Here is a 19,598-nt window from a genome sequence, read left to right on the forward strand (position 1 = left end):
CCGACGCTTATGACGTGTTGTCAATCCCTCTTACGGGTAACAACATAGGAAATTGTCAAGTTGACGGGATAAAATTGTGATAGATTGGATAAATAGATCTCGATAGGACATGAAATAATATAAATAACAAAAAAGTGCAGCAACGTATTTTTGGGTTTTTGGAATAATAGATCTGAAAATAAAAGCAAATGAAAATAGATCTCAAAGCAAATAATAGATCGGAACACAAATGTGATAAGGAATAGACCCGGGGCAGTAGATTTCACTAGTGGCTTCTCTCAAGAAATAGCAGGCGGTGAGTAAACAAATTATTGTTGGGCTATTGATAGAACCTCAAATAATTATGACGATATCCAGGCAATGATCAATATATAGGTATCACGTCCAAGATTAGTAGACCGACTCATGTCTCCATCTACTACTATTACTCCACACATCGACTGCTATCCAGCATGCATCTAGTGTATTAAGTTCATGGAGAAATGGAGTAATGCAATAAGAACGATGACATGATGTAGACGAGATCTATTCATGTAGGAATAGCCCCCATCGTGTTATCCTTAATAGTAGTGATCAATAAGTGTCTTGCTGCCCCTTCTATCACTGGGAAAGAACATCACATGATCGAACACATCACAAAGCACCTCTCCCCATGGCAAAAAAACGATCTTGTTGGCCTAACTAAACCAAAGATTTGAAGAAGAAATACGACGCTATAAATAATCATGCATATAAGAGATCAAAACTCAAATAACTTTGATGGATATATAGATCTGATCATAAACTCAAAGTTCATCGGATGCCAACAAACACATCGCAAACAAGAGTTACATAAAATACCAAGAGACCATTGGATTGAGAATCAAAAGAGAGATAGAAAGCCACCTAGCTACTGACTACGGACCCGTATGTCTACAATGAACTACTCATGTATCATCGGAGAGGCACTAATGAGGATGATGAACCCCTCTGTGATGGTATCTAGATTGGATCTCGTGGTTCTGGAACTGGTGGCGGCTGGAATTGTGTTTCGTCGACTCCCCTAGGGTTTCTGGAACATTTTGGTATTTATAGGGCGAAGAGGCAGTGCGAGAGGCCACCTAGGTGGGGACCACCCACCAGGGCATGCCTGGGCCCCGGGGCGCGCCCAGGTAGGTTGTGCCCCCCTCGGGGCACCCCTCTGGTACTTCTTTGGCCCATGTTGTTCCTTCTGGTCCATAAAAGTTCTCCAACAAGTTTCGCTATGTTTGGACACCGTTTGGTACTGATATTCTACGATGTAAAATACAGCAACTGGCACTAGGCACTTTGTCAATAGGCTAGTCCCAAAAAATGATATAAAGTTGATATAAAATGATTGTAAAACAGAATGATAATATAACAGTATTGAAAAATCAAAATTATAGATACGTTGGAGACGTATCAGCAATACCAATAACGTACACACAATCAGTAATAAACCATAAAACTCCCAGGGAGTCTTTGGATTAGTACCATTGGGTAGGGGGCTTAACCCTGTGGTTCCTTCGTCACCTCTTCGGAAGCCTCAGACTCCTCAGTGGAGCCCCAACTATCATCGGGTAGGACCAACTTGGCCCTGCGCTGCTTCTTTGGGGTGTGAGGAGGTTCCTCCTTCTCGGTGTTGTCTAAATCCGCCCTCTTCCTTGTTCGGGAGGAGTCGCTCTCCTCCCCATCTTCTTCCTCCTCCCCCTCATGACAGGAGGGGGCTTGGGTTTCCCCGGACTTAGTGTCCAGATCCCCCTTGGGCAGAATTGGGCCTCCCTCATCTCGATCTTCTTCTTCTCTTTCTTCTTTGGCGCCTTATACGGTGCCAAGGTCAGCATTTCCTCTAGTAGAGCTGACCTGGGGCCCTCGGGCAGAGGGTCGGACAATCGATCTTCACGACTTATTCTAACAAGCTCTGTGAATGCGGGAAGAAAGGAGTCAAGTTCCTTGTTAAAAGGCAAAGAACCGAACATAAAAGGATAAAACTTCATTACCACCCAAGGAGGGTGTGCGGCGTCAAGGCCGATGTGTTCCTCCTTGGCCAACCACTACTTTTGGGGCTTGAACATCACCATCCACATCTTTTCGTGGGTGGTGCCGTAGAAGCGGAGCACGGTGGCTAGGTCCTCGGGCTTGTAGGACCACATTGGAGCGCCCCTTTACTGGCATCGTAGAGGCATCGGCAAAGCATCACTTGGACCATGTTGGTCTGCTTAGTGTTCACCATCATGATGGAGACGTGTTCCTGCAGTGCCTCCACCTCTATGGACAACCCTCATTTGGGGCTCTTCTTGCTCCATGATGTTAGTCTGGTTGGTGGTCCAGATCTGAAATCGGGGGCCGCTGTCCACTCTTTTTGCCAGACCTTAACGCTATCTATGAAAGTACCCTCCATCCACTCAACCCGGGCGAGATTGCTGCTCATCATCCCCCCTACCCCCCACAGTCCACCTGCTGGTGGTCGACTATCTTCGGCTTGACGTTGAAGACCTTTAGCCACAAGCCGTAGTGTGGTCAGACCGCAAAAAGGCCTGACAGATGATGATGAAGGACAAGATGTGCAGAAAGGAGTTCGTGGCGAGATCGTGAAAATCTAGCCCGTAGAAGAACACCAACCCCTTGAAGAAGCGGTTGATACGTCTCCAACGTATCTATAATTTTCGATTGTTCCATGCTATTATATTATTTGTTTTGGATGTTTAATGGGCTTTAAATATACTCTTTTATATTAGTTTTGGGACTAACCTATTAACCGAAGGCCCAGTGCAAATTGTTGTTTTTTGCCTATTTAAGTGTTTCGCGGAAAAGGAATATCAAACGGAATCAAAACGGAATGAAACCTTCACGAGGATATTTCTTGGAACAAACGCAATCCAGGAGACTTGGAGTGGAAGTCAGAGACGCAACAAGGCGGCCACGAGGCAGGAGGGCGCGCCTAGGGGGGTAGGCGCGCCCCCACCCTCGTGGGCCCCTCGTAGCTCCACCGACCTACTTCTTTCGCCTATATATACTCTTATACCCTGAAAACATCCAGGAGGGCCACAAAACCACTTTTCCACCGCCGCAACCTTCTGTACCCATGAGATCCCATCTTGGGGCCTTTTTCGGCGATTTGCCGTGGGGGGATTCGATCACGGAGGGCTTCTACATCAACACCATAGCCTCTCCGATGATGTGTGAGTAGTTTACCACAGACCTTCGGGTCCATAGCTCTTAGCTAGATGGCTTCTTCTCTCTCTTTGGTTCTCAATACAAAGTTCTCCTCGATGTACTTGGAGATCTATTTGATGTAATACTTTTTGCGGTGTGTTTGCCGAGATCTGATGAATAGTGGGTTTACGATCAAGATTATCTATGAACAATATTTGATTCTTCTCTGAATTCTTACATGCATTATTTGATATCTTTGCAAGTCTCTTCAAATTATCGGTTTAGTTTGGCCTACTAGATTGATCTTTCTTGCAATGGGAGAAGTGCTTAGCTTTGGGTTCAATCTTGCGGTACTCGATCCCAGTGATAGAAAGGGAACAGACACGTATTGTATTGTTGCAATCGAGGATAAAAAGATGGGGTTTATATCCTATTGCTTGAGTTTATCCCTCTACATCATGTCATCTTTCCTAATGCGTTACTCTGTTCTTATGAACTTAAAACTCTAGATGCATGCTGGATAGCGGTCGATGTGTGGAGTAATAGTAATAGATGCAGAATCGTTTCGGTCTACTGGACAAAGACGTGATGCCTATGTTCATGATCATGCCTAGATATTCTCATAACTATGCAATTTTCTATCAATTTCTCGGCAGTAATTTGTTCACCCACCGTACTATATGCTATCTTGAGAGAAGCCACTAGTGAAACCTATGGCCCCCGGGTCTACTTTACATCATATAAGTTTCTGATCTATCATTCTAGTTTACTATCTATTTTTCAATCTTTACTTTCCAATCTATACAACAAAAATTCCAAAAATATTTATCTTATTATCTTTACCAGATATCAATTTTACAAGTGCCCGTGAAGGGACTAACAACCCCTTTATCACGTTGGTTGCAAGGTTCTTGATTGTTTGTGCAGGTACTAGGCGATTTGCGTTTAGTCTCCTACTGGATTGATACCTTGGTTCTCAAAAACAGAGGGAAATACTTACGCTACTTTGCTGCATCACCCTTTCCTCTTCAGGGGAAAACCAACACATGCTCAAGAGGTAGCAAGAAGGATTTATGGCGCCATTGCCGGGAAGATCTACGCTCAAGTCAAGACATACCAAGTACCCATCACAAACTCTTATCTCTCGCATTACATTATTTGCCATTTGCCTCTTGTTTTCCTCTCCCCCACTTCATCTTTGTCGTTTTATTCACCATTTTTCCATTTATGTCTTTTCGCTTGCTTCTTCTGTGCTTGTGTGTTGGATTGATTGCTTGTGACAATGGCTTAAGACAATAATAAATTATGGGACTTTTCCAGTACCAACAACAATTATTTTATTAGCACTCCGATTGCTCCTATTACCGATGCTGAATCTTATCAAATTAATGCTGCTTTGTTGAATCTTGTCATGAAAGATCAATTTTCTGGCCTTCCTAGTGAAGATGCCGATACCCATCTAAACAACTTTGTTGATTTGTGCGATATGCAAAAGAAGAAAGATGTGGATAATGATATTGTAAAATTGAAGCTATTTTGGTTTTCGCTTAGAGATCGTGCTAAAACTTGGTTCTCTTCTTTGCCTAAAAATAATATTGATTCATGGAATTAGTGCAAAGATGCTTTTGTCTCTAAGTATTTTCCTGTCGCTAAGATCATCTCTCTTAGAAATGATATTATGAATTTTAAGCAACTTGAGCATGAGCATGTTGCACAAGCTTGGGAGAGGATGAAATTAATGATACGTAATTGTCCTACACATGATTTGAATTTATGAATGATTGTACAAATTTTTATGCCGGATTGAATTTTGCTTCTAGAAATCTTTTAGATTTGGCCGCGGGAGGCACTTTTATGGAAATCACTTTAGGAGAAGCTACTAAACTCCTAGATAATATTATGGTTAATTATTCTCAATGGCATACCAAAAGATCCACTAGTAAAAAGGTTCATGCGATAGAAGAGATTAATGTTTTGAGTGGAAAGATGGATGAACTTATGAAATTGTTTGCTAATAAGAGTGTTTCTTTTGATGCTAAAGATATGCTGTCGGTGTCAAAACCGGCGGATCTCGGGTAGGGGGTCCCGAACTGTGCATCTAGGCCGGATAGTAACAGGAAGCAGGGGACACAATGTTTTACCCAGGTTTGGGCCCTCTCGATGGAGGTAAAACCCTATGCCCTGCTTGATTAATATTAATGATATGGGTAGTACAAGAGTAGATCTACCACGAGATCAGAGAGGCTAAACCCTAGAAGCTAGCCTATGGTTTGATTGTATGTTGTAGTTGATGTTGTCCTACGGACCAAAACCCTCCGGTTTATATAGACACCGGAGAGGGTTAGGGTTACACAAGGTCGGTTACAAGGGAGGAGATATCCATATTCGTATTGCCTAGCTTGCCTTCCACGCCAAGTAGAGTCCCATCCGGACACGAGACGAAGTCTTCAATCTTGTATCTTCATAGTCTAACAGTCCGGCCAATGGAGATAATCCGGCTGTCCGGAGACCCCCTAATCCAGGACTCCCACAATAGCCCCTGAACCAGGCTTTCAATGACGATGAGTCCGGCGCACAGTATTGTCTTTGGCATTGCAAGGCGGGTTCCTCCTCCGAATACACCACGGAAGAATTTTGAATATAAGGATAGTGTCCGACCCTGCAAAACAAGTTCCACATACAACCGTAGAGAGAATAATAGTTCACAAATCCGATTTGCTGACTTATTTGGCAATATGACATTACGTCATGGCCCGGTGATTATTCAAACCGTTTCCTTTAACTAGCCCTGCACATAACGCGAGGCAGTTTTTTGACACGTCTTGTCAAGGCAGAGATTGTGTCCCCTGATTACGGGATTCTCATCAATACGGGTGTGGGCAACCCAACCGCGCCATCAATTATGGCGCTTGGGGGACAAGCGAGTTTTACCAGGCTAGTGGGGACGCTTAGTTTCGGCCGCCCATATAAAGGGATAAGGATTCACCTTTTCATCCACGCCTTCTTCCTCCTTTGCTTATCCGTTTTCGCGCACTCGAGCTCCAGCGGCCAAGTCCGCATTCCCCAGCTCAACCTTCTCCAGCCATGTCCGGAGCGGGAGGCAAGTGGATGGTCTCCTCCGTCACGGAGGGAGATATCAAGAAGCTCAGGAGAGCCGGATACCTGCCCGACGACATCGCGCACCGGCTCCCAGATGAGGGGCAGCTCATCCCCACCCCCAGGCCCCATGAGAGGGTGGTGTTTCTCACCCATTTCCTCCGCGGACTGGGATTTCCTCTCCACCCATTTGTCCGGGGGCTCATGTTCAACTATGGCCTGGATTTCCACGGTCTGGCCCCGAACTTCATCCTCAACATCTCGGCGTTTATCATCGTGTGCGAGGCCTTCCTCCGCATCAAGCCCCACTTCAGCTTATGGCTGAAGACTTTTAATGTCAAGACGAAGGTAGTGGGAGGCTGCCAGGCGGAGTGCGGAGGCGCCATGGTGGGCAGGCTGCCCAACGTCACATGGCTCGAGGGCTCCTTTGTGGTGAAAGTAAAGGGGTGGCAGTCGGGGTGGTTCTACATCACCGAGCCGCGCGACCCTACATGGGTAGCGGCCCTCGAGTTCCGATCTGGCATCCCCACACGGCTCACCTCCTGGCAAGAGAAGGGCCTGTCCTGGGGTAGTTCAGAAGAGCTGACCGGACTCCACACATGTCTTCAAAGCATGGTGAACAAGAAGCTCAAGCTTGTCAACGTAGTCCAGGTCATGCTCATCCGCCGGATCCTCCCGTGCCAACAACGGGCCTTCAACTTGTGGGAGTTCGACCCGGCGGAGCATCGAACTCTGAACAGGCTCTTCGACACAACTCACGAAGATGCCTAGAGGGTGCTGTTCAAGAGCGCCGAGGTCCCCCCTCCTACTACCGAGGATCGCGGATTCAGCGCGAAGCGGCAAGCCAGCGCGGTAATCTGCTTTTACCTCTTACAGGATAGATGTTTTTCATAGATTGGCTCCATGCGGGATCTAAACTCCCGTACCTTTGACAGGATTGGCAGGAGACGGCCAGACAGATCGACTGTCCGGCTCCTTTGCCCAAAGGCCCAGCAAGCGCTCCTCTGACGAAGATGCTGACTCCGGCTCCCTATACGGTGCCGGAGAAGACCAAAAAGGCCAAGGGAACCCGAAAGAGTTCCCGACGCTAGGCGTCACCGGACTTACCATCCAAGGACTCCACGGCGCAATCCTCCGCCGAAGACGAGGAGGCAGAAGAGGATGCTCCCCCTCCAGACGGGGGAGACAAGAAAAGGAAAGCCGCCCCAACTGACGAAGCCACCTCCCCTCATCCTACTGACGACGCCGAGGTGCTGTCTCAAGAGGCACCGGGTCGAGGGGGAGACAGTCCCGGAGGCGCCTCAAGGCGGCCTCCCGGACACTGGGAGCAGAGGGGACCGGGCCCCTGAGAGCTCCGAGTTCGGCCCTCAGCCGGACACCGCGCCGGAACCTCCAGTGATTCCGGGCTCGGGTAGGCGGCCTCCTTCTAAGAGGGACGAGACGCCTACACTGGCGACCTCTATCCATCCAGAGGTGCCGGACAATCTGCTAGAAGCGCTTCGCACAGCTTCCATCCACGAGGAGCACCGCACTATTATGAGTGCGGTGATCCAGAAGGTTCAGTCTGCTAAGAGCGGATTGACTGAAGCCTGTGCCAGCCTTCTAACAGGCTTTGAGGTAAGTGTTTAAAGTATAGGAAAAATATTACCGCATAGACAGTAGCCCCTGATGCTCTGGTCGGTGTTCACAAAGAAAAGCCGAATAGAGGATCAAACAATATTGCATGAGTCTAATAGAAGTATGTCAATATGCATATGCAGGCTTCGCTGCTGGCGTCCGCCGCACTGACTGCGGAGGTCGCCGTACTGAAGCAGGACCTTAAAGGGTCCCAGGACGAGCTCGGCCTTACCAAGAGGCAGCTCGAGGAGAATAAAGGTAAGTAGTACCTAGTCTATGTATATGTATAAAAATAATGTGATTGCAAAATGACAGGATTATCATGAATTTGCCAGGGCCACGACTGAAGTGGCGACCCTAAGGCAAGCGCTGTCCGAGGCCGAAGATAAAGCGGCCAAGGAGCGCACCGAGTGAGAGAAGCACGAGGCTCGGCTGGGTGAGGTGCAGCAAGAGCTCCAGGCTCTCGTGGTGAAGCACGAGGCGTTGGAGCTCGACTCAAAGACGCGAGAGTCTGAGCTTGCCACGGCCCTCGAGAGCGCAAAAAGTGCCAAGGCCGAAGCCCAAAAGGCCCTTCAGGAGATCAACGCAATGAAGAAGATAGCAGCGGGTAACGCTTTCTATATGCAAAGCTAGCATGTAAAAGTAAATTACTGATTACTTACCCGAATCTGGAGCTCTTCAGGAGCGTTTGCAAATTTGCCCCGCAGCATGTCCAATGCCGCACAATTTTACCAGGCCAAGGATCGAAGCTCAATGGAGAAGCTGTTCTGGTCTCAGTATACTGAGGCCGAACACCCGTTGCCAATGAGCGACCAACTGAAGCAGATGGTCGAGCTACATAAGGCGGCCGAACAGGCCATGAAGGGCTTTATAGTCCGGCTGTGGCCTGGCGACGCCCTTCCGAACAGCTTCTTCGGCCTGGTGAGGCGGCTTGTGGATGCCTGCCCGCGGCTGGAGGTCGTCAAGTGATCCGTCTGCATTGAAGCTGCACACCGGGCTTTTGCCCATGTGAAATTGCAGTGGGTCAAGCTTGACGCCGTGAAGCTGATCCAGGAAGGGCCGCCGGAGGGCAAGGAGCACCGCCACCCCGAGATGTACTACGAGGGTGTTCTGCCGGGTGCCCGTCTTATAGCAGATGAGTGTTCAAAAGATGTAATATTTGAGTGAGACTTGCTCGTTTTATCCTGTATTTATGAAAACTTGTTTCATATGCGCTATGCAACGCTTTGTTTGAATTTAAAATATTACCTTCTGTTTGGCCGTTTATCCAATCTGAGAGATGGCTAGTTGTCGGCTTCTGCCCCCATGCCACGAGTGCTGGGGTGTTCGGGATAAACCTGAGCACTCTTGTTCCCATGTTTGGGTCCTTCGAGGGAGGTGCTCAGCACAGCGAACAAGGCAACCGGACTAATAATGCTTTATCACTCTCACTTAGCCATAGAATTCTATAATTATAAATTTCGGCGAAGCCCCTGGTATTCGGAAGGCCAAATTCGGGGCGCGATACACGCCTTTAAGCCGGACAGAGCCGGCCGCTCGCCCTAAGCGACATAAGTCTTTAGGGACTCGAAAACCTCGTCGAACAGCGACCAGTCTCTCGCCTTATCATGACAGTCAGTTTTAGCTTTCTCTACTAAGGTGCTCAGCCCGGCATAACCGGGGCACAATCGCAGTAGTTCTCCTAGCGCTACCTTAGCCGATAGAACGGAACGTAAGGTACCAAAACATAGGAGCCGGGCAAACCCAACATTTGACCAAAGACATGATTCGGAGCTGATGCATATAATGTTATAAGTTCAGGGTGCTGCACTTTGTGAAAGTGTTCGGACTTCTTACACCATATTGTGGGTACTTAAGCCCCTGGTGTATCGGCCGTACCAAAGTGTACGGTTGCAAGGTGTCGTTTAATGAACACATATATATATAAAACAAGAATGCAATAATAGGCGTAGTGCTATGCATTGTTTATTCAAAAGGGTGCGTTAAAGCAGAATAATACAGATAGTGCTATAAGCAGATAGTAGGACTGTGTCCCTTCCATGGGCAGGCTGAGGAATAGTACTAAATTAAATATTTTTCTCATTGCTATAATCCACCTGGGAATTCCGTGGTGTGACGTAGCTTTCTTCCTCCTTGGTTGCTACATCATATGTTCGGCAATAGTGCTGCCGGACAGGGTTTCCAGAGATTAAAGTCCTGAAGAAAAAAAAGAGAAAAAAAATGATAAAGCGGGAAGCCCCTAGTGCGGTTTAGGCCGCGTCTTGGGGCGTGCCGCAGTTGTGCCCCCCTCCCTACCTACGCCCATGGTATTTTTAATGCATAATTATGTACGCGTGGTACAGATTTCGCCGTTTGGCTGGGACTGGGGTGGGGGCGTATTGCTACGCGAGCTCAGATCGTGCCAGGCAGTCTAATTGCCGATTAATCTGAGCGTGCTTGGAGGTGTCCAGGTTTTGAAACGCCGAACTGGTAGATTGCCTTGAGAGGCTGCTTTGCGCTTCCACCGCGAGGGCTGTGGTGTGCTCCTCTGTTCAGAGAGAGTGTTCTGTGTTTCCATTGACAGTAATGACTCCGCGAGGTCCTAGCATCTTGAGCTTGAGGTATGCATAATGCGGGACCGCATTGATTCTGGAAAATGCGGTTCGCCCGAGCAGTGCATGATAACCACTGCGGAACGGAACTATATCGAAGATTAACTCTTCGCTTCGGAAGTTATCCGGGATCCGAAGACCACTTCCAGTGTAATTGATCCTGTGCAATGGGCCTCTACACCTGGAATGACGCCTTTAAAGGTCGTTTTTGTGGGTTTGATCCTTGAGGGGTCTATACCCATTTTGCGCATTGTGTCCTGATAAAGCAGGTTAAGGCTGCTACCGCCATCCATGAGGAGTCGAGTGAGGTGAAATCCATCAATGATTGGGTCTAGGACCAGTGCGGCGAATCCGCCATGACGGGTACTAGTGGGGTGGTCCCTGCGATCAAAGGTGATCGGACAGGAGGACCATGGGTTGAACTTTGGGGCGACTGGCTCCAATGCATATACGTCCCTCAGCGCACACTTCTGTTCCCGTTTGGGGATGTGTGTTTCATATATCATATTCACCGTCCGCACTTGTGGGGGAACCTTTTTTGTCCTCCGGTGTTCGGCTGCCGGGTCTCTTCCTCGTCATCGCTTTGTGGCCCCTTATCTTTGTTCTCGGCAATTAACTTGCCGGCCTGCTTGAATACCCAACAATGCCTATTGGTGTGGTTGGCTAGCTTGTCGGGGGTGCCGTGTATTTGACACGAGCGATCGAGTATGCGGTCCAAACTGGATGGGCCCGGCGTACTTTGTTTAAATGGCTTTTTCTGCTGATCGGGTTTAGAGCCTTTGAATCCGGCATCGACTGTCGTATCTTCAGTGTTATCGCTGTTAATGCGGCTCTTATGTTTGTTGCGACGTGACCTGCTATTGTCGTCCTTGGTATCCGAAGTACCATGGTTCTTTGACATGTTATTGCTGCGAGCCAGCCAGCTATCTTCTCCCGCACAAAAGCGTGTCATGAGTGTCGCGAGGGCTGCCATAGATTTCGACTTTTCCTGACCAAGGTGCCGGGCTAGCCACTCGTCACGGATGTTGTGTTTGAAAGCCGCTAAGGCCTCTGCATCCGGACAGTCGACGATTTGATTTTTGTTTGTAAGGAACCGAGTCCAGAACGGTCTGGCCGATTCTTCTGGTTGCTAAATTATGTGGCCCAAGTCATCAGCATCTAGTGGTCGCACATAAGTGCCTTGAAAGTTGTCGAGGAATGCGGCTTCCAGATCTTCCCAACAGCTAATGGAATCAGCTGGCAAGCTATTAAGCCAATGCCGCGTTGGTCCTTTGAGCTTTAGTGGGAGGTATTTGATGGCGTGTAAGTCATCACCGCGGGCCATGTGGATGTGGAGGAGGAAATCCTCGATCCATACCGCAGGATCTGTAGTGCCGTCGTATGATTCAATATTTACAAGTTTGAAACCTTCTGGGATTTGATGATCCATTAATTCGTCTGTGAAGCATAAAGGGTGTGCGGCACCTCTGTATTGGGCTATATCGCGATGCAGCTCGAATGGGTCTTGCCCGCTGTGTTTGGCCCGGCCGGATTTAATTTTACTGTATCCGGCGTGACGTTTATCATCCTGCATAGTGGCGCGCCCTCGTGATCCGTAGATCGATCTTGCATGCTTTGCTTTGTCCTCCAATACGTCATGCAGGTCTGGCGTGTTTCCCCATGCCTTTTTATTTGAATGGCGTCGGGGTAGGGTCTGAGTTTTTGGCTGGAATGCCTCTCTATCACAGCCACGAGGTGGCCGATCAGCCGCATCATACGCTTCTTCCTCCATTCGGGGTAGCAACCTGCACTTTGGGTAACTCTTGGAGGTGCGCTCGAGTTTATATTCCTCGGCAGCGAGGACTTCAGTCCATCTGTCAGCTAGCAGATCTTGATCAGCTTGAAGCTGCTGCTGCTTTTTCTTCAGGCTATTTGCCGTGGCCATAAGCTGGCGCTTGAAGCACTCTTGTTCGACGGGATCCTCTGGCACAACGAATTCGTTGTCGCTGAGGCTTGCCTCATCTTCGGAGGGAGGCATGTAATTATCATCCTCCTCCTCTCCGCCTGTTGCTCTCTCAGGAGGGCTGGCTCCTCCATCCTCTTGCTCTCACTAGTAGAAAAAGGGTCAAACGTGAAGCACAATAGTGACGGTTTGAATTTCAGCCGGCACTAATGTGTACAATAGCACCGGTTCGTGGCGGCGATCAATAGCACCGGTTCGTGGCGAACCTTTAGTACCGGTTCATGCCACGAACCGGTACTAAAGAGGTTGTGTCAGCCTGAAGTCAGGCTATGGCCCCACCATCACCATTTAGTGCCGGTTCGTACCACGAACCGGTACTAATGAGGTTATGGCAAACTGTTTTTACTCCCACCTCGCCAAGAGGGAGGGACTAGGAGCGGTTTATAAGCCCTGAGTGCAGAGACGATGAAGAAGAGGTTCAATGCTCAGGTTGCTTAGCTTCAAGCCTTCAGGAATATGGTAGATTGCACGGAGCTACGCGCAGTGTAGTTTACACTATTCCAAAAGGCTTGAAGCAAATTAACGAGCATTGCACCTCTTTTTTTTTAATAACTTATTACAACTCCGGACTTCTTCTGTTATGGCAAAAACGAATTGCACGTCGGCATTTCTTTTTTTTAAACTTTGGTTATAACTCCAGACTTTGACCATCAAGTTTTGCAGAAAAGAAAAAAAATAGCAGAAAAAAAATAGCAGAAAAGAAAAAAAACTATAGCTGAAAAGAAAAAAACTATATAAAAAAACTACTAAGAAATAAATAGAAGAAAATAAATATAGCAGAAAAGAAAAAACTACTCAGAAATAAATAGAAGAAAAAATAAAGCACAAAAGAAAAAAAATTATATTTGCTATTTTTCAATCGTTCACAAAATGACCGTGAAATTGAAAATCACTACAAAATGAACTCTGAAAATGTTGAATTTTGGCAAACTAGATGAATAAAACTACTCACAAATAAATAGAAGAAAATAAATATAACAGAAAAGAAAAAACTATACAAAAAACTACGCAGAAATAAATAGAAGAAAATAAAGTAGAAAAGAAAAAAACTATAAAAAAAATTGGGGCGCTGCCCTGTGGGCCTGCTAGGCCACAGTCGTGCAATTACAGGCCTTAAAGGCCCAGCAGACTCATAGGGCAGCGCGCAGAGTTTAGGCCCACAAGCCTGCTATATAGAGGAGTTCGAAGAGGTAGCCGCGGTTGGGTTTATAAACCAGTGCGGCTGCCATTCGCCCGGCGAGGTGGGACTAAAATTTAGGGTGGCAGCGCGAGGCCTTTAGTACCGGTTGGTGGCTCCAACCGGTACTAAAGACCACCCTTTAGTACCGGTTGGAGCCACCAACCGGTACTAAAGGCCTGCTCTTCCCGCCTCTTGGCCTGGCCAAAGTTGGCCTTTAGTACCGGTTGGTGGCTCCAACCGGTACTAAAGGCCTCTCCTATATATACAACACTTACAAAAATTCAATTAGATCTCCCCACTTCTTTCGTCTCCAACCTCTCGCGCGCCGCTCGAACCCGTCCTCGCCGCCCGTCGCCTGTCGTCCGTCGTCGTCGTCGCTGTCCCCGCCGCCGCCCGTCGTCGTCGCCGTCTCGCGCCGCCGCCCCGAACGCCGCGCGCCGCCGTCCGTCGTCGTCCCGCCGCGGTCCCGTACGTCTCTCGCTCTCGCGTATACCTGCCACGCCGCCGTCCGTCGTCGTCGCACCCGGCCCATACGGCGGCGCCCCCGCCCGTACGCCGCTGCCCCCGCCCCGTACGCCGGCGCCCCCGCTCGTACGTACGGGGTGGCGGCGTACGGGGTCGCACACATACACACACATATATACGTACACACTACACACACATACACACACACACATTTTTTTACCTATTTTCTGTTTTTTAGAAAAGTTAATTAGATGATCGAATGTTTGATTAATGTCGAATGTTAGATGAATTAGCTAGATAGAAAATTGTTGAACTAGAGATTTGAACTAGTTGAATAATTAATATAACTAGTTTATTTTTAGTATGAAAATTATCGAACTAGTTTATTTAGGTATATGAGATTTGAACTAGTTCAATAATTAATATAACTAGTTTATTTTTAGTAAGAAAATTATCGAACTAGTTTATTTAGGTATATGAGATTTGAACTAGTTCAATAATTAATATAACTAGTTTATTTTTACTAAGAAAATTGTCGAACTAGTTTATTTAGGTATATGAGATTTGAACTAGTTCAATAATTAATATAACTAGTTTATTTAGGTATATAAATGTTAGATTAATGTCGAATGTTAGATGAATTAGATAGAAAAGTTAAATATATAGTAATGTCAATTGTTAGAGATGAATATAGTTAGATATATTAATGTCAAATGTTAGATGAATATATATTCGGCTAGATATTAATTAATGTTAGATAGTAATAGGTGTTTAATGTTTCACCTATATGAACATAGGAAATGTCATCTGATGACGAAAAAGATTTCATTATGTGCGAACACTGTGAAGACCAGCGCGGCCTGTGCGACAGAAATTTCCTTGTTGATGGTAGGCGCTTCAGCATCAAGCTGGATGAGACATTCGAAGTTGATACAGTAAGTCACTTTGTCAATTATTATTTGAATGCAAAACTTATGCTTCATTTGCTTCAACTTATAATTTTAAATTTTCACTATTCTACTAGCGCACCCCCTGCCATGCAAGAATTTTTGTCTTGGATAAGATAGGTTTTAGTGCTATAGATGATATGGAGGTAAAGTGAGTTTACTTGAAGACGGAGCATGGGTATACTTTCAACGTTAAATTATATAATGGAGACACATACACCCATTTTGAATGCAATACTTGGCAAGCACTATGCAAGGCTTATGCATTTGAGCCTGGTATGGTTGTCACCTTTCATATTCGTCCGGAAGATGATATTGAAGGTAATATAGACATCTGGGTCGATGTGCAAACGCCTCCAGTTCCACCATTATGTGATTTTTCTCAACCATGCATGCATATGTTTATGTCTTTGATACAGTTTATTCAAAAATAGTTGACAACTAATTTGTATTGTTAGCTTATTTCGGTTCAAGCAAACATGTCCGGCGCTTGGTAGACAGGACCTACTACTGCCACGGGGCTCAACTAAACTGCGAGGAGATAAGTCATTATGTTTCATGGCTTGAGGATCTTAATACTGTCAAGACAAAAAAAATTCCTGAACTTAGAAATGTTAGTACTCAAAACGTGCGACCAATGGTGATCGTATTGAACTACGGTCACATCTATAATCGAAAGATGGTAAGATTTTAACTATTTGTCCTTAATTAGTGCATCTTTTGCATACATTATTTTTGAAGCTAAACTTTCATTGCTTAGTATATTAATTACTATATGATGTTCTTCAACAGGGACTTCCAATGACAGTTGTGCCTTAGCGGATCGAGACTAAAGGTGACATGTCAATGGTTAGCTTATGGCCAAGATATCCTACATTGCACATGAGTGCATTCAGGATTTCTGAAAGTGAAGAATGCTTAATAGTGAAATATTGGAGCAAAATTGTTAACGATCGCAGAGAAGTACTAGGGGAAGCAAGGAGAAACGCAACCCAAGATTAGGAGACAGATTCATCTGCATGCTCCAGTATGATGAATCAGGAGAGCTATACATGTTCTATGCTATTCTACCTGAGAGGGAGCAGCACTAGTTCATGCTCTTAATTAGTGTCTCATGTTCGAATCCTGAACTTCGATGTTGGTGATGATTATGTTGAACTCGATGATATCTTTGCTTCTGTTACAAAGTGAATGTTTCCTCTTTAAGCTAGCCAGTGTTGGTGATGATTAGATAGCTAGCGGTAATGACTATGATGATTAAATAGTAGTAATTAGATGACTATGATGATTTTTAGCTAGCTAGAGTTTATTTATTTATTAATATGTGATGATGATGATGATGACGACTACAACTTGTTATAACATAAAACAATCCTAAATTAAATTGATAACACAAATTTAATTGAAAAATACAAAATAAAACAAAAACCCACAAACATTTAGTACCGGTTGGTGTTACCAACCGGTACTAAAGGGCTCCCGGCCCCCGGAGCTGGCTCGTGCCACGTGGTTTCCCTTTAGCACCGGTTCGTGCTGAACCGGTACTAAAGGGGGGGGCCTTTAGTGCCCACACTTTAGTGCCGGTTATGGAACCGGCACTAAAGGGCCTTACGAACCGATGCTATTGCCCGGTTCTGCACTAGTGTCTAAATCTTGCTGGAGGGGATTGTTATTGTTTTCGGCACTATCCGAAGTGTTATTATCTCATGTGCCGGTATCACCGCTTTTTCCTTGGTGGGACTTAGAGCGGCGCCGCTGACGTTGGCGCTTGGGTTGCTTCTTGGAGGGGTCATCCTCCGCTATCTCGTCGACATTGCCTTCTTTGGGTGTATCCACCATGTATATATCATATGATGAGGTGGCTTTCCAGTGCCCTATAGGCGCTGGTTCATGTTCGTCTCCTACATCGTCGTCCATACCGTTGATGTCTTCGGAGTCGAAGTCGAGCATGTCGGTTAAGTCATCGACAGTGGCTACGAACACTGGTAGAAAAAGGGCCTGTTGTCCCGGTTCTGGAACCGAGACTAAAGGGTCGGTACTAATGCCCTGTCCCTTTAGTCCCGGTTCAATCCAGAACCGGGATAGATGGGCCTGCACGTGGCCTGTGCGCGGAGACCAGGCAGGAGACCCTTTGGTCCCGGTTGGTTGCACCAACCGGGACCAATAGGCATCCACGCGTTAGCATTTCTGTGGTTGGGGTTTTTGTTTTTTTTGAAAGGGGGGGGGTTTGGGGATTTTGGGGGGTTAATTTAGGTGTTTCATATATTGTGTTAGCTAGCTATAATTAATAGAGAGAAGTGTCCTCTCTTATGTCCGTGCTTGGTCGACACTACGTACTATACATACGTATAGAGAGGACTAGACACGCTAGCTAGCTAGTAAGCAAACGAAGGAAACAGAAGATCATCACGAACATATATGCATACAGAGAGAAGTGATATCGACCACCTCTCCTTCTCCGAGAGATTGGTCGAACAACAAGTTCTCATATATCTATCCGACACTACCGGTTACATATATACAATAATTATCTCTTACAAATATAATCATACGGACTCAGGGTCCACATAGTATTCTCCGTCTTCAGGGATCACGTGGTCAAGAAAGAATGCCACGAATTCCTCTTGAATTGCTCGCATGCGAGCTGGTGCTAGGAGTTCATCCCGCTTCCGAAACATCTAAGTTAAAGAAGGGGGTCAATACATATATATATATGAATGAAGGAAACTCAACACAAATGATTGTAATAAAATAAAATTGTGAATGTTGTTATTTACGTACTTCATATTGTTCGTCAGTGTAGCCCCGCTCACAGGTCGTGTGGCGGATGGACTCGCAAATCTAGTATCCACAGAAATCATTCCCTTGTTCCTGCCACAACCACTTTACAAGAAATAGAGGTCAATCAAACTGATAAGCAAGAATGCCAAATGGTATTGATGAAACTAGCGCTTGAATCACAAGTAGATGCGCGGAACATGCTACTATAGTACTTACTTTCGGGTGTCTAAATTGCAGCTCCTTCGGCAGTCCCGGAGCTTTTCTGGTGAATTTTCTCCAAACCCTGCCGGACAAAGAAAACAATTACTTGATATATCAGGAAATGAACAAAGTTGCTGATATGGTGGATAATGATCGATTTAACTTACTTCTCGAGTATTTGAGTCATGTCTGCATAGTCCTGGGGATCTTTTCGTCTGGAGTCTAAGACGGTTACTAGTCCCTGCTCAAGCTTAATCTCTAGGAGAATATAGTGGAAACTGCACATGCATGCATAACTCATCAATTACATTACTATAACCTTGACTAATATATAAGGGAAACCGAATACGCACAAGACAGTAACACTCACTTGAAGTTGTAAGGAAAGAGTATTATATTTTTGTTTTCATTTATTACCAACAATCATAGCAAGTTGGCCTCGGTAGCTGCGGCATGAAATTTAACCTGAGTTGCATCTATGAGATATGTGTTAATGAACCCAATATCACCGACTTGTCTTTTCTTCAATTCGGCGATCTTCAATCTGCATAATATAGTGAGGATGATTATAAATACATGAAATGAAAGAGCTGAGCTATATAGAGAGACTTAATGACAGAAGTAGTACTACTTATAGACAGTAGCAGGCGACCGTTGTTTTATCGAGGGCCAATTGATTGAAAAACTGATAGAACTCCTCAAATGGAACAGGCAACAGTTCAATTCCAACGAGGTCATGCTCCTTTTTAACTTTCACATACAAAGTACTCCTCCCCCCAGAGTCTCTCCAGATTTTCAAGTACCAATCATGCAATCTTCCATCATCGTTGATAGAGATCTTTCATCTTTGACGAGAGGCTTCCCGTACTCGTATCTTTGTATCTGCACCTCCATGGGTTCATAATGTACATCGTCGGGCAGGTAATCTACAAGATTGCTATAACCGGGCACCATCCTCGGATCATTAGCGACGTTGTGGCTAGGCACCTTGAGCGGGGGGCACGATTGCTTCGCTTGTTCGCCAAGCTGGGCAATTTGTTTCCCAGCTCGTCGTTCTTTCAGCCTTTGATCACTGACAGTACTTCCCGACCGCTCTGCTTCAGCAAATTCCTTTCCAATAATGCGCTCATAGTTTCCTTTCGGTGGAGACTTGGGTGGTTTTGTCAGGGTAGCCAGAGTGCGCTTCGCTTTCACCGAATCTACCTTCTCCTCCGGAAGTGGATGTCTCTTTGCTTTCAACCCTTGAAACCAGTCATCCACTTCGGTTCGTGCGATCTCGGCGTTCTCGTCCGGGGTCCTCTCGTATGGTAACTTCTCTGGAGTCTTCAGAGAAGGACCGAATCTGTATGTCCTCCCGCCTCTGGCTGTACTACTAGACGCCGGCCGAGCAGACGGAGCGGTTGTGTTCTTTACTTGCTTACGAGGCGGAGGAGAAGGACTACGACGCGCCGGAGCAGCCAGAGCGGCGGCAGGTCTCTTCCGCCCTTGCTGACGAGGCGGAGAAGGAGGAGGCTGGCTGCTCGGGCACGTCGGCGCAGGCGGAGAAGGAGCCGGTCAAGTGC

The sequence above is a fragment of the Triticum urartu genome, chromosome 5 (genome assembly GCF_003073215.2).
Source record: "Triticum urartu cultivar G1812 chromosome 5, Tu2.1, whole genome shotgun sequence".
NCBI classification, from domain to species: domain Eukaryota; kingdom Viridiplantae; phylum Streptophyta; class Magnoliopsida; order Poales; family Poaceae; genus Triticum; species Triticum urartu.